The sequence below is a fragment of the Sinocyclocheilus grahami genome, unplaced genomic scaffold (genome assembly GCF_001515645.1).
Source record: "Sinocyclocheilus grahami isolate Dianchi unplaced genomic scaffold, SAMN03320097.WGS_v1.1 scaffold1186.1, whole genome shotgun sequence".
In the NCBI taxonomy this organism is placed as follows: domain Eukaryota; kingdom Metazoa; phylum Chordata; class Actinopteri; order Cypriniformes; family Cyprinidae; genus Sinocyclocheilus; species Sinocyclocheilus grahami.
In genome coordinates, this window is record NW_015506365.1 from 154,973 (window position 1) to 175,741 (window position 20,769).

Below are 20,769 nucleotides of genomic sequence, written 5' to 3' on the forward strand. Positions count from 1 at the left end.
AGAGCTCGCACTGCATAGATGGTGGGCTGAGGGCGAGCAGAAGGGCTGCCAGACGACAGCGGAGGAGGAGGCAGGAGCAGGTGGGAGGGTGGTCATTCGTGAGCCTCCGGGCATTCGGGGCTAAACTCTAGATCAGGAGCCCCCTCTAGGCTGAACCCGGGAACAGGACTGCGCTCTGGAGGAGCGGACACTTGAGGGCGCTTTCTAGGAGAGGGCACTGGAGGGCGCTTTCTAAGAGCAGGCACTGTAGGGCGCTCTTAACTGGATTTGGGGGCTGGAGCCCTCTCCTCTTTGTTTTGGCACATACGCCGCGCCATACTCGGCTCACCCTCAGCCGCGGTGCAGGGGGCGGAGCTCCTTTCCGCGTTCACACTGTCCGCGGCTCTCTCCCTCATGGCGGACGTTGCTGCCAGCTCACCCACCTTGACAGACGTCGTCAGCAGCTCTGACTCCGCGGCGATCCTCAGCTCTGTCGCTCCATGTGGTGATGGCTCGTCGGTCGTGGCGGGCTCTGGCTCTTCGTTAGCGGTGGGCTCTGTCATGCGCTCCGCGCATCGGGGAGATGGTGGGCTTGGCACTGGGTCGGGAGTGGATTCTCCTGGGAACAGGCGGGGGACGGAGATCCATTTCTCGCCAGAGTCCACTCCACGAAGGCGGCGAATTCTGCTCGAGGACCATCTTCGGACGACGGCGCTCTGCACGCGGTGTTCAGGCTAGCATCATAGAACGCGTAGAGCGCGTCGTCCGGGTAGCTGGTAAGTTCAGCGAGGGCCAGAAACAGTCTGGTATGGTCCTCGAGCGAGCGCTCCCCCGGCTCCAGCAGAAGGAGGAGGAATTTGGGGCGAAGGAGGGGATCCATAGAACACAATGGAAACAAAACAATGAGGAAAAAAACACAGAAACAAAAACGGAGGGTAGACACACAGAGGTTACTGTCTTTTTGGGTCGGTCCTTTTGTCACGTTCTGTGTTAGGAGGAGCGCGGAATGAGGAACAAGGAGACATGGAGTACATGAACAGTCTTTAATCCTGGGAATGACAGGGGAAGTTCACAACATCCAACAAGTAGAACCGACAAAGGAAGACTACACAGATTGGGGCTAATAAACACAGGGTAATCAGGGGAACACAGGTGCATGGAATCAATCAAATTAACACAATTAACATGAGGAGAAACTGGGTCACGGGGAGCAAAACACACACACAGACATTCCAGAACCCTGACAGCCATATGACTACTGTTGAGTTTGCATCATGGGTCTAAATGATATCTGACATCGGTTTAGCCCATCCAGGTTTCAGTTGTTCTCTTGCTTTGAGAGCGTGCAACGGGCAGTGGGCACTCGAGGAAGTGGTTTTCTGTCACTGCACTTGAAGGTTAATGCATTTAAGGCTCTACATGTGTCTGTGATTGTGGTTTGACTGGGGAGAAGGTTCTGTTCATTGATGAAAAGCTTCTCATGTGCTCAACTAAGGCCAGCTGAGGGGAAAGGCTCTGGGAAAGTAAACTACAGCACATTTTGGCCAATGCATTTATTCTGAATATAAATTTTTCACCATTGAGAACCCATATAATATATCATGTATCACCATGTTAACTAGGTGCAAATTGATAAAACATCACTTTCATGTTAATCCATATTTTTTGCAATGACAGTTTGTCAGTTCTGTTTTTGTCAAATTGTGCTAGCTGGTCCCACCAACATTAAAATTTCATTGTTCAAAAAGCACTAACTAAATTTAAAAAGCAAATATTCTCACTGATTATGGTTTTGTCACTTGATGCACTATTTTACTTTCGGTAAGGACAGAATAATTACTTGATGCTCAAAACCTTTTAATAATTCTGGTTCTGTAACAATTCTATTATAAATCATAATAATCATATATATATATATATATATATATATATATATATAGAGTTAGTGATACATTTATGCATTTTTATCATGTTGAAAAGAGCATTTTGATTATAACTTGTTTTGATTACGACTTTGTTTTTTGCAGGAAAATTGATAGAGATGCACAATATATCAATAACATATTGTTTACCAGCTGTTGTTAGTGGTTTTTCTTTGCGGTATTGGCCAATTCTGGATAAATATTGATCAGTATTGTATATTTAATTGTGCATGTTTAACTAATAATACATTAATTTAAATAATAAAGAATATTTAATGCATGTTAATTTCCCCTATTTTACATGTATATTACTTCTGTCATCATCTAACACTCACTAAAAGTTCATTTTTCAAAACGCTGTTATAAAATATAAATATAACCTTTACCAAATATCAAAATAAATATGCATTTTTCATACTGTTTATTGTTTTGTAATGCCTAAATGCTCTTGTAGCACTTAAATAAATAGATTTCAATTTTTAGAGTTTTATTTTACATTTATTTAGACAAAATTATGTAGAACTGTGATTATCACCCATTTATCCATTATCAGCCAAAACATATCTAATAAAGTGTATAAACTGTACTGGGCAGAATTTGACAGTGAATAGATATAATTTAGTTGTATTTTGTATCTTTCAGCTGTGGTTTGTTGGTAAGTCAGGAGGCAGATCAAAGTTTACTGGCCAGGTTGTTCTGCAGATTTGTACATGAGGCTTCAAGGGAGCTTTGTAATGGTTTGCTGTAACCTTCTGCTCCCTAGCCAGTGCATGTAAACACCTGTAAACCTGCTGTGCTTCCCCTGAAAAATGCTGTCAGGGATCATAATGTTCACATTCCCACTACCCGAGACAATAGATATCTGCACTCCCTCTCTCTCACTTCACTTATCTCTCTCTTTCTCTCCCCTCTTAGGCCTGTGTCACACAACACTTGTAAGCAGCAGGCATTTATATGTTGTTTTCCAAGTTACAGCATTCACACTGCACAAGCAAACCATCTGCAAGTCTCAGCCTAGTCTACAAGTAGCAAGTACAATACTTTAAAAATTCACCTATTTATCAACATGAACTTTTGCATTGAATAACTGATAACTGTTCCGCTGCTTAATTTTTTATTTTACATGATGTAATGTTCACCTAGTTCTTGTAACTCTTTGCAGAAAAAAGCATGTAAATAGGTACTTGTTTTATTATGACTACAGGTTGTGGGTTCATTCACTTGCCCATGGTTTTGTTTAATGTCATTTATTCACGCAGCTATTTTTTTCTTTGCTCTGTGGCCAGGAAAACTGTTAAAATATGACTAGAATATAATGATTATTGGCAAATATTGAGGTGAGCAGTTAAAATGGTTGCTATGCCCCTGCTTTAAACTTACTGTGAAATACGCACTAGAGAGCACTGGGCACCAAAGGCTGTGGAGAGCAGAAAATCTCCATGATTGCGGAGAAAGCTTTGGAAAAGTGACGCAGGGAAACCGTTAGAAGCTTGAAGTGGTCCAAGAAAAACCATTAAACATGTGGCAATTCAAAAAACTGTATAAATCTAGTATATTTTTCTAAGTGTGAATAGCAGTTGATCCTGCTGGCATTGGCTGGCAACATCCAGCTGAATTTCCAGAATGAAGTAGAGGCTTTAGAAATCCCTTTCCAACATGGGCTTTGCTTTCAATTCGAGCAGCACCGCCATCTAAAACTGCCCTGAATGAAATATTCAGATGGAACCGATATCACTTGTGTGAATGCAGAAGATGGGGAGAAATGGGGGATAAAAGTCTTCTTTTAGATGCTGCCAGACTGAAGTTTCTTAACAGTGCCAAGGGCATACATCTTGAGTGGTTTAATAAGATCCATAAATTGCACATGGAATGTCTGGGATTGTATGGTGGATGGGCATCAGAATTGCAGGGCAAATGAGAAGCAGTCTATGAGAGGGAGCTACAAGTAGAGAGCAGAGGTCACCACTCACACACTCATTAATATTACACTGATCTCAGGTCAGGTTTCAGTCTCCCATTCCCCTGTTTACACAGACATCAGGGGCCGCAGGACACATGACAGCGCGGTGATGGACAGTGCTGTTGTGTAATTGTTAACTAAACAGTGCATTTCACAAAATACCCCAGGAAGTGTGAGGATGAATTCGGCCTCTTTGATTAAAGAGGAATTTGCTTGCAAAAATGGAGGCATTATCTTATTTCTTATTAACAAGATAAATTATCTCATTAACGTTTCCTTTTTATTGAGAGTCGCTTTTTGGTGATGACAACTTGTTTAAAGAAGTGCATCTGTAACATTAATTTAACATTTACTTAATTTTAACATTGCATGTCATTTATTTATTTGTTTTGTTTGCCATGGTGGAGCTGTAGCTAAAAAAATATAATACTCATAAAAATAATTTATTACATTTGTGCATTATAATCCAAGTCTTCTCAAGCCATATGATATATCTTTGTGAGAAAAAGACTGTAATTTTATATTTTATGAATATATATATATATATACTGTATATATAAAGAATAGCCCACATATATACTGTATATATTTATATATAAATATATACATATATATATGTGTGTATACATATAGGTAACTATTCAAATTTATATTTAAATTTATATATAATATGAAGGAATTGTAATACGAATGATTTTTTAATTTCTAAATCTGTATGTAAATATTATGGTTTTTGTGCTTTTAATACATTACAATTGTGTGAAGATCACAAGATGTGAAGGCTAAAGATCAAGGTGAGCATCTCAATATATATCAAATATATAATGTTAATTATTCTGTAACCTTTATTTAAATTTTATTCTGTGAGTGAGTGACGTGACGTGACGTATGTTGTCCCATATTCGGAATAGTGCTCTGCATTTAACCCATCCAAGTGCACACACACAGCAGTGAGTAGTGAACACACTCCCGGAGCAGTGGGCAGCCATTTTTGCTGCAGCTCCCGGGGAGCAGTTGGGGGTTCGGTACCTTGCTCAAGGGTCTCACCTCAGTCGTGGTATTGAGGGTGGAACCCCCTACAATACCTGCCGGTACTGAGACTCAAACCCACAACCTCTGGGTTACAAGTCTGACTCTCTAACCATTAAATGAATCCATTAACTATTGGCAAAATGTTAAAACAATGACAGAATAGTGTTTGCCTATTGGTTAACATTAACCAATAGGCTATTCAGCCTTGATGCCTTTGTCAGAACAAGTTACATCTTGATGACTTTCTTCAAAATAGCATGCAGTGATTAATCATGCACAATAAGACCAGAAACACACATTAGAAAAGCAAATAGATTTGCATAATAAATTTAAGTTGTATAAAATCGTCTGCCAAATGAATAAATGTAATGTGAATAAATCTAACGGTGCTCATAGGAAAAAGAGAGACTATCTAAATTTACTGCTCTGAAGTCCTGGCAGAAAGGCTTTATTAGCCCACCCAGCACCTGTACTTCAGTATGCCAAGTAGGTAATCAAACCTTACTCAGCATTAAGTGCCACATGTGAGGTGCCCATCCAAAGAATGACCTAAGACTGATGCAGTCACACTGTACGCTAAAACACACAAACACTCTGATATGGGGCGTCTATCGGTGGAGAGGGTGTGATGAGAGAGCGCGGGCTGCGGGAGAAGTTTTTGCAGCTCGTTAAACCCTCTTTAATCACGTCGCGCAGCATGCCAGCACTTAAGCCCCTTTTTCTCGCCGTCTCCACCTAACAATCGCAAGATGCTTGATAAATGTGTTTAATAACTTCAGGAAACAAGAGCACTTACGTTAACCATCAATCTAGCCGAAGATTTAAAAAAGAGGCAGGGATTCCAAATCCAGTAGATTTGGCTTCAGTTCTTTCCAGCCTTTTCCAGATGTTTGTGCCTGCTGAGCAGGTGTCTGTAGCACGAGACATACTTACTTATCTGAGAGCAAAGGGGTTGTTTGTGTCCTTGTGGCCTCCTCTTTGGCTTCTTTTTCTCACAGGCTTAGCATGGTAGAAAGTAGGAAGAGTGTCATGCTTGGGTTACATCACTGTCTATAGTCGTAACTATAATGATTGCGGAGATTAATGTTTGTTCCCCTCAATCTAGCAAGATTAAAACTCTGTGTTCTGGGCTTTAAAATTTGGAATACCTTGTGAAAAAGAAATGTGCTTGAATGTATTGAGTTGAGCACTTGTAGTGTACTTCAAACTTTAAAAGTATATTTTTTTCAAAAAGTGTTCTTACAGATAAAATCATATGAATCGAAATAAAAGGCCACTTAAGTGTACTTAAAAGAGTAGACTTTCAAGAATTTGTTTAAGTATACTTTTAAAAAGTTAATTTTGTAATATTATCAAATTAAAAGTTTTACTTTACATTTTAAATCACTATTTTAATAATCTTTTGTCGGGCTTTATATAAGTACTCTTATTGTGATGCATTTACTAACGTACTAAAGCACATGCAAAGTACTTATTTGTAATTTCAACTGTAGTGTGCTATTCAACATTGCATTTAAATTGAATGTATTTTGTATCCACTAAATTGCAACTTCATCATTACAGATGTGTTTATTTTGTTTTAAAGTGTTTTATTTTATTGATCATTTCTCACTGTCATGTAATTCAAAAAGTGTATGACTTGCTTTCTTCTGTGGAACACAAGGTGAATTTTAACTTCACACAGCTCCAAATGCAATCAAAGTAGCATAGAAGTTGTCCATTTATCTTGTGTGCTATATTCCAGTCTTCAAAAGCAATATAGGTTTATGTGATAAACAGACTGAAATTTAAGTAAATTTTCACACACTCCTTCATTTTTAGTTATTCATTCCTCTTCATCACTGTTCTCAAATGGGGTTCCAGTGATGGAGGTTTAATGTCAACAAGGCGCTGGTTTCAGATTTTTAATGTAACACCTAAGTCTTATGTTTTAGCAGACCCAATCACTATGAACAGTCATTTTATAGAAAACATCTGGGAAAATATTTTTTTCAACACACGGGTTTGGAACGATATGACGGTGAGTAAATAATGACGGAATTTTCATTTTTGATTGAACTGTCCCTTTAAGAGAAAAAAAGCTAGAGAAATAGATTATGGTGCTAGGGAGAGTGTGGCTAGTTCAGTTTGTCTTGGGTTCAGATGAACCGTATGTTTGTCAGTTTTGTCTTGCTGTGTGTACACAACAGCACGACTTTGATCCCTTATGTTTTCAGCGCTCCACCCACCCAGCAGCCTCAGGCGATGCAAGGTACTCTCAAAGGTGGACGAAACACCTCCTCGAACCACAGCTGTGGGGTGTTAAAGTGTGAAACGGTGCGAACAGCAGGGCTTCTCGAGGGATGACCACCATCGAGTGGTACTTCTGAGACATCCTTACACAGGTTACTAGTAAATAACAGAATTTCTAAGACTTTACTTAATCTTTGAAACACAAATTACAATATTTTTAATGAAACCTGAGAGGTTACTGTCACTCCATTTGAAATTCCAGGTAACCAAAACTTAGTAGATATAAAAAGGTCATAAAGGCATTAAAACTAATCCATATAAATGGGGCTTCTGTGGTTGAGCTTCTGTGTTTACATGTAATGTGCTCTATGTATGTGTCGATCATTGTTTAGTTGTAAATAAATGTCAATAAATTAAATTAAATCGGTCCATCATGTAAAGCAATCGTATCTCTTCACAAAACGTATATTAAACCGCTTGATTCAAGTGGATTAATTTTCAACTTTATGACTTTTTTGGATCTTCAAGGTTTTGGTCACCTTTCAATGAAGAGACAGAAACCTCTCAGGTTTCATTTAATATCTTAATTTGGGTTTTGAAGATTAATCAAAGTCTTATGGGTTTGGAACGACATGATGGTGAGTAAATGATGACAGAATTCATTTTTGGGCGCTTTGTGTTTTCCATAGTCAGTTGAACACAGAGATCCGAATAGGACGGTGCTTCTTTCTTCCCTTTTTTCTTTCAGTAACCTTAAAGAACCTGTTCAAAGGGGCCCCAGCCTTTCCTCACCTGCATTAGGGGCCGCACCTCCAGGTCTGGTCTATCATTGAGAACCGGCAGCCATTAGACCAAGAGTCGGATTAACCCCTCTAAAGCACACATGGTGCAGTCATAAACCCCTTCTCTTTGCGCTGTTTACGCTAACAGTATCCAGCGGTGTGCGCATGTGGGTGTTTAGTGCATTATAAAACCTATAGAATGCCGCCCTCTTATTCCAGATCTGTTTCAGAGTAAATCATCGCAGTATTTGTCAGGTCTCACATTATATGGCGTGTTGCTCACTCACATTCCCCCCTCGGTTTCTCGGTGCCAAAAACGATGACTGTTCTTTACTGCAGGAAGTGTGGAGGAAACCAGGCTTCATTTATGGCCACCTTATTCACTAGCTCCAAGAAACAGTATTACGGCGTCCTTATGTTTACGACCAGCAGCATGAAATGAAAGCTTGTGGAGTTTGATGCAAGTTGAGCTTGAATGCAGCAATTATTATAGAAATAGAGGCATGCTTAAATGAGCTAAAGAGGGGGATGACGAATAAACACCTGCTTGCAATTTTGCAAACTGAGACTCCAGAGTCTGGTCTCGGCTGGCATGTGCACTGTGAATCAGTTTTCAGAAAACTTTGATATAGATCCAGTATGAATTCTCAGCAAGTATAAGCAGGGCCACATGAAATAAAAAATGCATAAAAAATTTTTCTCTATCCCAAATTCCGACTGATGGAGCTGACCCATATGGACTGTGTTTGGGACAGAACATGGAGGGCTCCTATGCAGAGGAGGATGAGGTGAATGCTTGAAGAAGAACGTGATCCCTTCTTTGAAAATTGCTTGCAGTCATTTTGTACATTCTTTCCTTATCCTTGTCAGCCTTTCACAATTTAACATACTTAAAAAAAAAATTAAGTTTTTGCAATGAAATCTGAAGCATACATTTGTCTCACATTGTAACTTTCAAAACTGGACTAACATACAACAAAAAATCTGAGATACTGAAAAAAGTAAATTATTTAAATATAAATAATATTAATATAAATAAACAATATACTAAATCTTAATAAATTAGTTATTTAATATAAAATACATTGCATGTATTTAACTGAAAGGTACATTTAATAATTTTAATATACTGTAAATAAACAATATTTTAAATCTAATTAAATTAAAACATTATTTAATATAAAATACAGAGATCATGGATTTAACTAAAAAGGGTAAATTATTTAAATATAATTAATATTCATATAAATAAATTATATATTCTAAATAAATTATTAATTACATTATTTAATATTTTAGTTTAAGAGCTATTTAATCTTTATTTTTATTATTTAATATTTTTAAATATATGTTATGTTTTAAAGAAAATTCTATTTCACGTGTGTGATCTCTTCACTTCAAATGCTCAGCTCACTCATTGGTTCTCGATGCATGAGTCAAACATTATGAGTCTGCTTGTTTTAAAGACTAAGTACGTGGTTCAGTGAGTCTATTCGCATTATTGCTCACTAGTAGTGTACTGCAAAAGACTCAGTTGGGTTACTTTGACGTGTCTAATTTTATTGCGTTTTCTCAATTCATTTGGGTTTCTGCTACACAAGGCATTTGAGGTCACTGTTTAATTTAATGTTAAGAAAACCCATTTCCAATGTTTGGAACCAGTATCCAAAACTAAATTAAGTTTTTTGGGTGTGTAATTAATTTAAACTGCAATAAGAGAGAGAAAAAGAAAAAAGAAAACAATGCATGCTGTGGGTGAGTCATGCATTCTCAGATGCTTCCTTAAGCTGGCTGCCGAGAGCCGTACGCTCTCCAAAGATGTATTGGACTTCATGCCTTTAAGCAAGCATTTTGGTCTCCTTATCTTGACCTAAATTTACCATTCAGTACTGATTTCCTGAGTGCAACCACACACATTTTGTTGCTGGTTATTAGTTTGGCATGTGTGAGTCTTTCTCCCATGCACTGTACCTGCTTTGAATTTGATGCAGATATCCATTTACCAAACCGCACAGGCCCATGTCCTCCTGCTCAGCAGTCGGGAGCTGATTCAGTGTCTGATGCAGAAGAACATCTTTCCCTCTATCCCTCTGTTTTCCTCCCTTTGAATCTTCTCAAAGATGGAACTGGTTTTATGGAACACTTGCGATAGGAATCATTCCGAATGTAGGTGTGTGTGTGTGTGTGTGTGTGTGTGTGTGTGTGTGTGAGGCATGTGAGGCATGTGATGCTGGCCTTCACAATCTTCTCTCATGTGTAGAGAGATAAGAGTTTATAATAGGTCATAATATCAGCAACTGGGAAAAGTCTAGTGCTAATCAAGATTTTTTTAAATATGAAAAGTATATGATTGATTAGGGCGTTGCTATGCAGTTTCTAAGCAGGTTTATATCATTTCTTATTTCTGTGTTTGTTTACAAATATTATTTTCTCATTATAATAACAACAATAATAATACATATTATAACTCTAATTTTATCAAATATACTGTAATTTGTAAACATTTATCTGTCTGTCGACGAAAAGACAGACATATAGATAGACAGACAGACAGACAGACAGACAGACAGACAGATAGATAGACAGACAGACAGACAGATAGATAGACAGATAGATAGACAGACAGACAGATAGATAGATAGATAGATAGATAGATAGATAGATAGATAGATAGATAGATAGATAGATAGATAGATAGATAGATCAATGGAAGGATGGATGGATGGACAGATATACCGACAGATAGATAGGGATAGACAGACATTATTGGAATAAAAATTATTTTGTTTTGCAAAAAGTTGTTTAATTTGATAAGTTTTCATGTCTTTCCAATTTCTTAGTGAAAATTGTTCCAAAGTATATCCTACGCCATTTTTTATAGATAGATTGATAGATCAATATACACATAATAGAAAAGGAACATGTATTTATTATGCATATGTATGAGCCTGCTGAACATTGTGATGTCAAGACTGACATCTGTGACAGTGCTGATGACGGTGAAAATTACAGCAGGTGCCCGCATGAGCGCTGCAGAGGGAGGACATGCCCACAGGTCAGAGGCTGGCACGACCGACACGCTGGGTGAATATAGTGTGTGTTTGGGCTGCGGGAGAGGAGGTGAGGCGGTTCTGTGTGCTCTTGCTGCGATAAGAGCGATGGAACAGTGACTCTGATTGTGTACCTAAAGCCCTGAGCCTGAGTGAGGAGCCGTGCAGGAATGTATGCAGCCGTCACAAGTTTGAAAACAAACAGCTTTTGGACGTGGTCTTCTCTTTCACACCCAGACTGTCTCTATGAAGAGCTGGAAAGATGTTATTTTGACCCCGTTTTCCTTTTCTTTCTTTGCTCGTCACCACTTTCACTGTGTTTGCACCCACACTTAAAGAAATATTTGTTGCAGGATGGATGGTATTGATCTTTTCTATTTAAAGTTCAGTTCAGGATTGCTTTCTTCTCACACTGCAAAAAAAAAAAACAGTATTTAAAAATGTGTATAAAATTATATGATTGTAATACATGATTAAATATGATGTTATTAAAATAAATGATTGTAAATCAAATAACTGTGACATTTTTAAGCAGAAACACAATGTTGAGAGGTCCAATAAAAGTCCATAAAAAACAGTCCAATATATTGTGTTAATATGAAGTCCCACACAATTGTAGAATTGTGAAATATTTTTGTCTTGTTTTAAGCAGAAACCTCTCAAAATCAAATTAGATTTATGCATTAATCAAGAAACTAAATTGAGTAAGAAAATAAATGTAATTGATATATTCTCTGAAACTAAACCTATAAGCAATAGCTTTGCTTATGATGTAATATATCTTGTTTTAAGGATGTTTTTACTGGAAAACAAGACATATTATAAAATACAGATTCAGAAAAAAATATTTGTTTTATGCAGTGTAATATTTCAGCAAAATAAAAACAGGTTGTGATTTATCTTACCTGGAAAGCTTTTGGCATCAGGGGATGAGGCCTAGACACACATACCAGAAACAAAAAGAGATTTCTGAGTTCTTATCAATAACAGCACTTAACACAGAACATGTCTCTGAAACTCTCTGTGTAGAGAGATTAACATATGGGTAATCTTTGACAGATAAAAACTCAGCTTCCCCTGTGAGAACAGATTTTACTGCCCAGATCAGATGAAAGATTTCCTTTCAACACACAGCAGGAATAAACAGATCCAGAGAGATACACTGACACTGTAATGTAAGTTCTCTTTTCTGTTTTGCTTTTATGCCTTGTCCCTTTGAGGCCCCATCAGACATCTAAACGTTTGAGAGTGTGCACGTACTTCACAACCCGCAGTTGTAGGTGTCCTTATCATACAGCACTCTAGAAAGTTGATTCTGATTGGTCAGTCATGGCTTCAATGGTCTTTTTTTTTTTTTTTTACTGCTAAACTGTATAATTGACAAATTTCCCATAATTGAAAAAAATACAAAACGAATAATAAATATTTAAGATTCTGCTCTATTTCTAGGTCACTAATAAGCAACATTTTGACACTGGCTTGGGGGAGTTCACGCAGCTTGAGTGTTACTATCATTAAAGCAAAAGTTGGACGAATGTACATTTTTCAGTACAACTTTCAACTCAAATTATTGTTTTGATCATTTCCAATGCAAAGAAAAGCATTTTCATTAATGGTCTCAGACTTTTGAATGCAGTTTGTTCATTTGGTTGGTTGGATGGATGGATGTTGGTTGTAGGTAGGTAGGCAAGTTTGTTTGTTTGTTTGTTTGGTTGGTTGGTTGGTTGGTTGGTTGGTTGGTTGGTTGGATGGTTGGTTGGTTGGATGGTTGGTTGGTAGGTAGGCAAGTTGCTTGTTTGTTTGTTTGGTTGGTTGGTAGGTAGGCAAGATGTTTGTTTGTTTGTTTGTTCGTTCATTCATTCGGTGGATTGGTAGGTAATAGTTAAGTTGTTTGTTAGTTTGTTAGTTTATTAATTTGGTTGGTTGGATGGTTGGTACTAGGTAAGTTTGTGTGTTTGTTTGTTCGGATGGATAAATGGGTGGTTCGATGGTTGGTTGGTATGTAGTTAGGTAGGTCAGTAAGTTGTTTGTTTGTTCGTTCATTCAGTTGGTTGGTTGGATGGATGGTTGGTATTGCGTAAGTTGTTTGTGTGTTTGTTTGTTTAGTCAGCTGGATGGATGGATGGATGGATGGATGGGTGGTTTGAAGGTTGATATGTAGTTAGATAGGTAGGCAAGTTGTTTGTTAGTTAGTTAGTTAGTTAGTTAGTTAGTTAGTTAGTTAGTTAGTTAGTTTGTTTGTTTGTTTGTTTGTTTGTTTGTCTGAGTAACCTGTCTCTCGAGTTGGCGTCCTGATCACCCTTTTGAAATTTATATTGATAACCAGTTGACTGTACATTTATTTTTAGAACAAAATTCAATTTAGAGAGATTAAATTGGATTCGTATCTACACTCTAAAAAATACTGGGTTAAATATAACCCAGCGCTGGGTTAAAAAGGGACAAACCCAGCTAATGGGTTGTTCTGACCCAGCGGTTGGGTTCAAAAGCTGGGTTTGTCCCTTTTTAACCCAGCATTTTTTAGTGTATATGTAATGTCATAATGCTTCACAAGAACAAAGGTAAATTATTATATTCCTGACAACACAGTTTTTGGGTCTGCAGAGACTGAACAAGAAAAATTGTATGAAATAGAAAGATAATAGTAGTATTGTGAAAAGCATGGCCTAGGGCTATCAGCTCAGCGAATCAGAGCCCTGTCTCTGGCCCAGTGAAAGTATGGGAAATGGGGGGATATGGGTAGATGGTAGAACTCCTTATCTGTGGGCACAGTAGTGCACTGATTCAGGAAAACCACATTAACTACAACCAATTACATCTGGTCTGTTGAATACAAACAACAGCGGAAGGAATGCTTCCTCAAACCATTGAAGCGTCGTTTCCATCAGTGGTGATTAAACTGTATTGTGTATAATCAATGGTTATTATTGATTAATATTGTCTATTATTGATCCTGGAAAGACGGCCTGTCCATATCCAGACCCAAACAACATTTGTTTGGTTCACTTAGGGCACAAAAGAATTTTGGATCTGTTGCAACTTTGCTGAAGATGTTTAGAGAGGAAAGGCAAAAGAGCGTGGTGGGGTAAAGAAGGTGTAAAGTTTGATGGGGGCATCCTAATCTGCTTTGCACTCATACGGGTGAAGGAATGGCCCTACAGCAAACACAGACACACATCAAACCCATATACACACACAAAAATGCCTGCACACCTGTTGCCCGATAAAGTCCTCTGGGTCAGAGCTTTTTAGAGCAAATATGATTAATGCTATCCATCAAAATAGCTGCCATATACAGTATATAGGCTATCTTTCAAAAGTCTGGGGTCTTTACGATTTAAGAATTCTGTAATTCTGTAAGAGGCCTTTTATGATCATCAAGGCTGCATTTGTTTGATAAAAAAATATTGTAAAAATAACAATATTGTAAAATATGACTACAATTTAAAATAACTATTTTCTATAATAATATATTTTACTGTAAAATGTACTTTATTTTTGTGATGTCAAAGCTGAATTTCTCCAGTCTTCAGTGTCATATTATCCTGCAGAAGTCATTTTAATATTCTTATTTGGTGCTCAAGTAACTTTTTTTCATCAGTTGTGCTGATTAATATTTTTGTAAAAACTATTATACATTTAATAAGGCAACATTTATTCAGAATTCCTTGATAGATAGAAAGTTCAAAAGAACAGCATTTATTTCAAATAGACAACTTTTGTAACATTATAAATGACTTCACTGTCACTTTTGATCAATTTAATGCATAATTTGTTTTAAAGAAAATCTTTCTGACCCGCTTGAACAGTATATATACATTTTTGAGTGGTCAAATTTGAGCTTTTACAGATCCTGTATAACTACTGTAGCTGCTCCTTAACAGAGGTTTTCTTGCCGTCCTTTCATTGATAATCCAAATGCATGTGACAAATACATTTTAGCTTTGTCACTAAAAGAAAGTATCTTAAACATATTTTCCAGTTTTATTGAGCTGATGTTGGTGAGAATGCTGAAAATCTCCAGTACTGAACAGTTTGGTTTAGAAAAATGTTTTACCACCTCAAAGACATTCCTGAGTTCTTGTTGGCCTGTTGTTCAATGTGTGACTCATGGTTTTGTCATCACCTACAACACAGGAGAACATGAACAGCAGAGACAAAATTCAAGAGACAAACTCTTGTGAAATCTTGAAAAACTCTACAGTCATAAACAGACTGACTTTTTTTGAATACGTACACTGTAATAAATGTGTAAACTGTTATTGTAGAAACTTGGCTTTTTAAAATCCCTAATCTGAGACCAAAATTTCTAAATCTTTCTCTTGTTTGAGCTTTCAGGCTATATCCAGTAGAAGTCCAGCAAACTGTTTTAACATGATTGTGTGATTAAATTAACATTTTTCCAAAATCTGATCATCAACCTATAGACATCCATTGAAAATTTCTGACTGCAAATACTTCCAAAAGCTTATCACTTTAACAGCTGCTCACACTTTCTAGGTTTTAATAATTTCTTTCAAGATGTAAGAATTTATTGTTGACCCAGTCACCAGATGTTGTAGGAGTAGGAGCAGAATATGGCTTCCTATGCATGTTCACTTTAAATATAAAAATAGTCTCCATTTAGTAAAGGGACAAAGGAAGAGTTGGTTCCTCTCTTACCAACATCTCTCTCTCTCTCTCTCTCTCTCTATATATATATATATTTTTGAAATATTTCTATTTCAAATGAATGCTGTTTTTTGAACTTTCTATTTATCAAAAAATCCTGAAAAAAATGGTATCATTGTTTCCACAAAAATATTATGTAACACAACGCATTCAGCATTGATGATAACATTTTTAACACCATTTCAACATATTAAAATGATTTATGAAGGATCATGTGACGCTGAAGACTGGAGTAATTGCTACTGAAAATTCATATTACATTTTAAAATATGTTATCATAGAAAATAGTTATTTTAAATTGTAACAATATTTCACAATATGACTATATTTTTGATCAAATAAATGCAGTCTTGCTAAGCATAAGAGATGTTTTTTCAAAAAACAGTAAAATATTTTTTTGAACGGTACATAGCTTATTGCAATATCAATAGAATTGAATTTTCCCCCCAAATATTTATTCCTTAAAAGTACAAGAACTGTTAAAAAACCACTGAGGAACCGTAATCGGTAAAAAAAAATTACCGTTCCCATATCTCGATGTTAACTAATATAAAAAAATGTCCCTATACCTCAAAATTCTATTTAGGTTTTTCTCTCCTCAGAACAGGCCTTAATGGCTGATGTTGATGAATGCCTGTAAGGGATACGCTGCAGGTAGGATATGGTTACAGGTTGCAATGGTGTAGGGGAGGGCAGGGAAGGGAGCAGATAAAAAGCCACATGGGCCGGGCAGGATGTTTGTGTTCCAATGAGGCATGACCCTGGGAGACTGGGCCAGGGCCTGGCCTTTGAACACAGGTGAGCAAGGAAAAGCTGCTGATCCCTGTTTGTCCCCTTTTGATTTCTTGTTCATTATCCATTCTATCCACTTCTCTTGCTCCCTTGCTTTTCACCCTCTCCTCACTCTGCGTCTTCCACTTTCTCAACCTCTCTCTCTCTCTTTCTCTGGGGAACAGTACGTTTTCTCTCTGCACCGAGTGAATGTCATCGCCGAGCTTCCGACTGATGACAGTTCTCAACGGGAGCTCTGAGACAGCATTGTCTGCCTTTGCGCGGGGTGTTGGCGAGCTGTAGCACAGAGAATGTGTGTGTTTGTGGTCATTCAGTAGGGCTGTGGTGTTTGTTGACTTGTTTTCACTCTAAACTTCTTCAAACAGTGTTTGAAATACAAGCTTCCACAAGGGCAAATTGCAGCCTGCCACAGACACAACTTAGAAACCTCTGCATCCTGCCACCTGAAGCATGTATCTTCCCTCAGAATATCATGCTGTGAGTTCTTAGGATACTGATTTAACTGGTATGGCATGTGCTGGCACCTCAGATTACATTACTATGATGTGGAACTCTGATGCTTGAGCTCACCAACACCTTTACCCAACTTCGTCTATATTAAGGGTCGGCAACCTAAAGCACATGCAAACGTAAGGGAATTCAACATTAAAATAAAGCTAATTTATTTAAATGCATTCAATGTTAATCTATCCTACATGCTTTTATAGCTTGCAAAATGATGAGTAAAGCCTCCACCACTGGAACGAGAGAATAATATTAAATGCATCTATTACATTTAATTTAGTAATTGTATTTGTATTTGTATTTATTTATTTATGCATGTCAAACTATCATTTTTTTGTATTATATGTACACTGCCATTTCAAAAGTTTGGGGTCTGTAATATTTTTTATTTGTCTCTTTGATCAGAAATGCAGTAAATGTTATTACAATTTATTGCAATCTATTTTAATATGTTACAAAATATAATTTATTCCTGTGATGTCAAAGTTGAATTTTTATCAGTCATTACTCCAGTCTTCAGTGTCACTGGAGATCCTTCAGAAATTCTAATATTTTGATTTTGTGCTTATTTCTTATAATTGTTAATGTTGAAAACAAATGTGCTGTTTATATTTTTGTGCTAATACTTTTGTGGAAACCATGATATATTTTTTTCAGGATTCTTTGATGAATAGAAAGTTCAAAAGAACAGCATTTATTTGAAATAGAAACCTTTTGTAAAATTATAAATGTCTTTACTGTCACTTTTGATCAATTTACTGCATCCTTGCTGAATAAATAAATTTATATAAATTTTTTTATATACTTTATGAAACATGAGCATGTGTTTATTTTTTCATACATTTGTTTCATTATTGAGTATGAATTTTAAATGTCTTGTGTGCTGTTTATAATGTAAATAATGCAGAAACAGTGCAAACAGTGAGCTGATGTGCAACAGTGATGAAAAATAATGTCTCCATATCAAGGGAGTTTTCTGTTGTATATATTTTTGCACTCAGCACGTGGATTGAGATGGTGTATCAGTATTTTATTCCATCGCTGTAAAAGCTCTCTTGTTGTTGTATAGTTGTAACCGTTGACAGTATATTTACAGGCCTGCATTTTACAACTCAGAACGAGCGCGTGTGGCAGGAAGAGGACTTCTGGGAGGACTGGATCATGGATGGACAGACTAATATTCCTTTTGGGGCTTTGTGTGGACAGTAAAATTGAAAAGAGAGGACTTTAGTCGAGGGTTTGGACGAGTGGCGTGCCAGGTCACTGTTAAGGCTGAGTTTTTCCATTCTCATGAAACACCTCACAGCGCTCATAAATCTCTTTCTCCTAACAGCCAGCATTAAAATCTAGTAGATTAAATAGTTGGAGGATGATTACTTTATTGATGCTAGAAAATATAAATAAGTCTTTATGGCCAGTCAGGCTTTTATCTGCAGTGTCCTGAGATCCAAGCACCCGTCAGGATAAGGGATGGAAAAAGAGATTGTCTAACCAAATAAGGAACAGCTTTTTATATTAGGGCTATAGGTGATGGTCTGAACTGTATTGTTGGTAAAGTTGAAATGAGTGAACCAGAATCTCGAGAAGTCTGGCGAACACAGTTAATTTGTTAGTTGTGTGTTTGATAAAACAAGAGAGATACTTTTGTTCCAAGTCAGCCAGTATCTGGAGTTAGATCCAGGACCTCCTGCACTACAAACTTAACTGCTAAGCAGCAAGTAACTGCATATTTATGTTTTCCTGGCTCTTATTCATCTTCCTAAGCAACCAATATTATACTGGCCTGAACTTCATACCAAGGGGGTCTATATATCGTATATCTCTATGGCAGTGATATACAACAAAAACTTAAATATATTATTTTCTGGCCAAAATCTATTTAAAATATACATAAACAACACATTTTAAATAAAATAATTTCTAAAATATTATTATATATTAAATATATTTAAATTAAACCTTCAATCGCAAGTACAAACTATTTAAAGGGGCAAGAAAATACCTTTCAAAATTTAAGATATATATATATACACATTCTTTCTTTGCCACCTGTTGGCCATTACAAAATTCCAGTAAGTTTAAAAATAAGACAAACATGAGTCATCTATAATGGAAATTGTTCATCTCTGGGTCGTGCTTAAAGAGTGCCCCCATCTTCCAGATCATGCTGCTAGATCATCAGAGCTGTTTTCTGTCCAGCAGAGTTTGCAGATATTTCCTGCCATCTGAATCCAGATGATCGGCACTTTGAAAATATAGTTCAGTATTGCATATTACAATATTGTTATAAAACAATAACTATAGATAGATAGATAGATAGATTGTGATTTTTTTATTGTGTTTGGATAATGTTTAAAACATGTCGTCATATTGTGCGACCACCAGCGTAATTAGCACAGGGTTTGTTTTATGGAGGGGCTATTATCACTCGCCATAAACAGCCAAAAGTCGCCATTCTCCACCCCAGCAGTCAGGCAGGGGCTTTTTATGGACCTCTTGTACCCAACACACGGCACACATGTGTTTCCTTGCCCTGTCGTGATCGATCAGCACCCTGTCACGTCAGTCAGTCCTAGCGAGGCCAGTCTTGTGGCCATTAGTTTCCACCAATGTTGGTCTTAATTATTCGGTAGGTTTTGATAATAAAAACACATTCCTTGAATCACACTGTTTTATAGGTCTTTGATATATGTTTTATATGATGGGCTTTTAAGAATGTTATTAGCACCACTGAGTTTTAACAACTTTCAACACTTTTATTTTTCTTTCAAATTATGAAATGCAAAGATCATGTAACTTAAGTGCCAAAAGTCCCGGCTTAATTTAAAACAGGCATCTTTTAGGGTTCTGCATTGTTTGAGAACAACTATTGATTCAAGTTTAATTTAGCTTAAGGTGCTAATGATTAACAACTAAACATTAGAGGCATTTTTTAAGATTAGATTTGTTTAAGTGGTATGAATAGCAAGCAATCATTAGGTTTATCATAGTATAACATTTAATGTGTTGTTCAATGTCCAATTTGATTTTACATCCACCTTCTATTTAGTTAAACCTCTTAGTTATGTAAATCTTTTTTTTTTATATAGACTTTCTAGCAAAGTGCTTCAGGCCACAATTAGTTGCATGGTTTTGTGAAATACCTTGTGGGTTTATAATATGGCGATGGAGGGTTTAAGGTGTTGTTGACCCAAAACTAACACAGACAAAATCGTAGCAGAGCAACTAACGCTAATTAGCATGTTTTCATAGGGCATCCAGACCTGATGTTTAAGGAGTGAGAAACTGGTACAGAAAGCAAAAAGAAAAATAGGGAAAAAAGGCACTGGCTCAACAGGCACAAGTGTGCCCAGTACAGCTTTCTTTGTAATGGGCAGTGGGCTCATTTTAGGGACAGAAAATTTCCATTCCACTCAATCATGTGGTATTATTAAAGGTGGTTCTGCTACAGCACAGTCAAAGAGGTGAAATTAGTCTGTTTTTCATTTCACAAGTTTCCATTGCAAACACCGAATGGAAAGCAAGGTTTTGTTTTTCTGAATAAAGTTCATGTTCCATTGTTTTTCAGCAGACTGATAAGGTCTTTAACATTTTAAGGCTGGAACAAAATAATATTAAAAAAACGTCTCGGTTACGTATGTAACCCTCGTTCCCTGAAGGAGGGAACGGAGACGTCACGTCGGAGGACCGACGAATTGGGATCTCGCTTAGAGGGACCAATCTACTTCGAGTGTAAACTAAACGAGCCAATGCACATTGGCATGCGATTATTGCATCCAGCTGCTGCTGATCACAGCGTGAGTATAAGTAGGCAGCAGGTGCAGCGCATATTCAGGTTTTCGCGG

The 20,769-nt window shown here is 37.0% G+C and overlaps 1 pseudogene; it reads right to left on the bottom strand.

Annotated features, from left to right (window-relative positions):
* Nucleotides 1-257: 257 nt before the first annotated feature.
* The window catches only part of LOC107567739 (toll-like receptor 8), a 24,780-nt pseudogene continuing 4,268 nt past the window's right edge, over nucleotides 258-20,769 (bottom strand).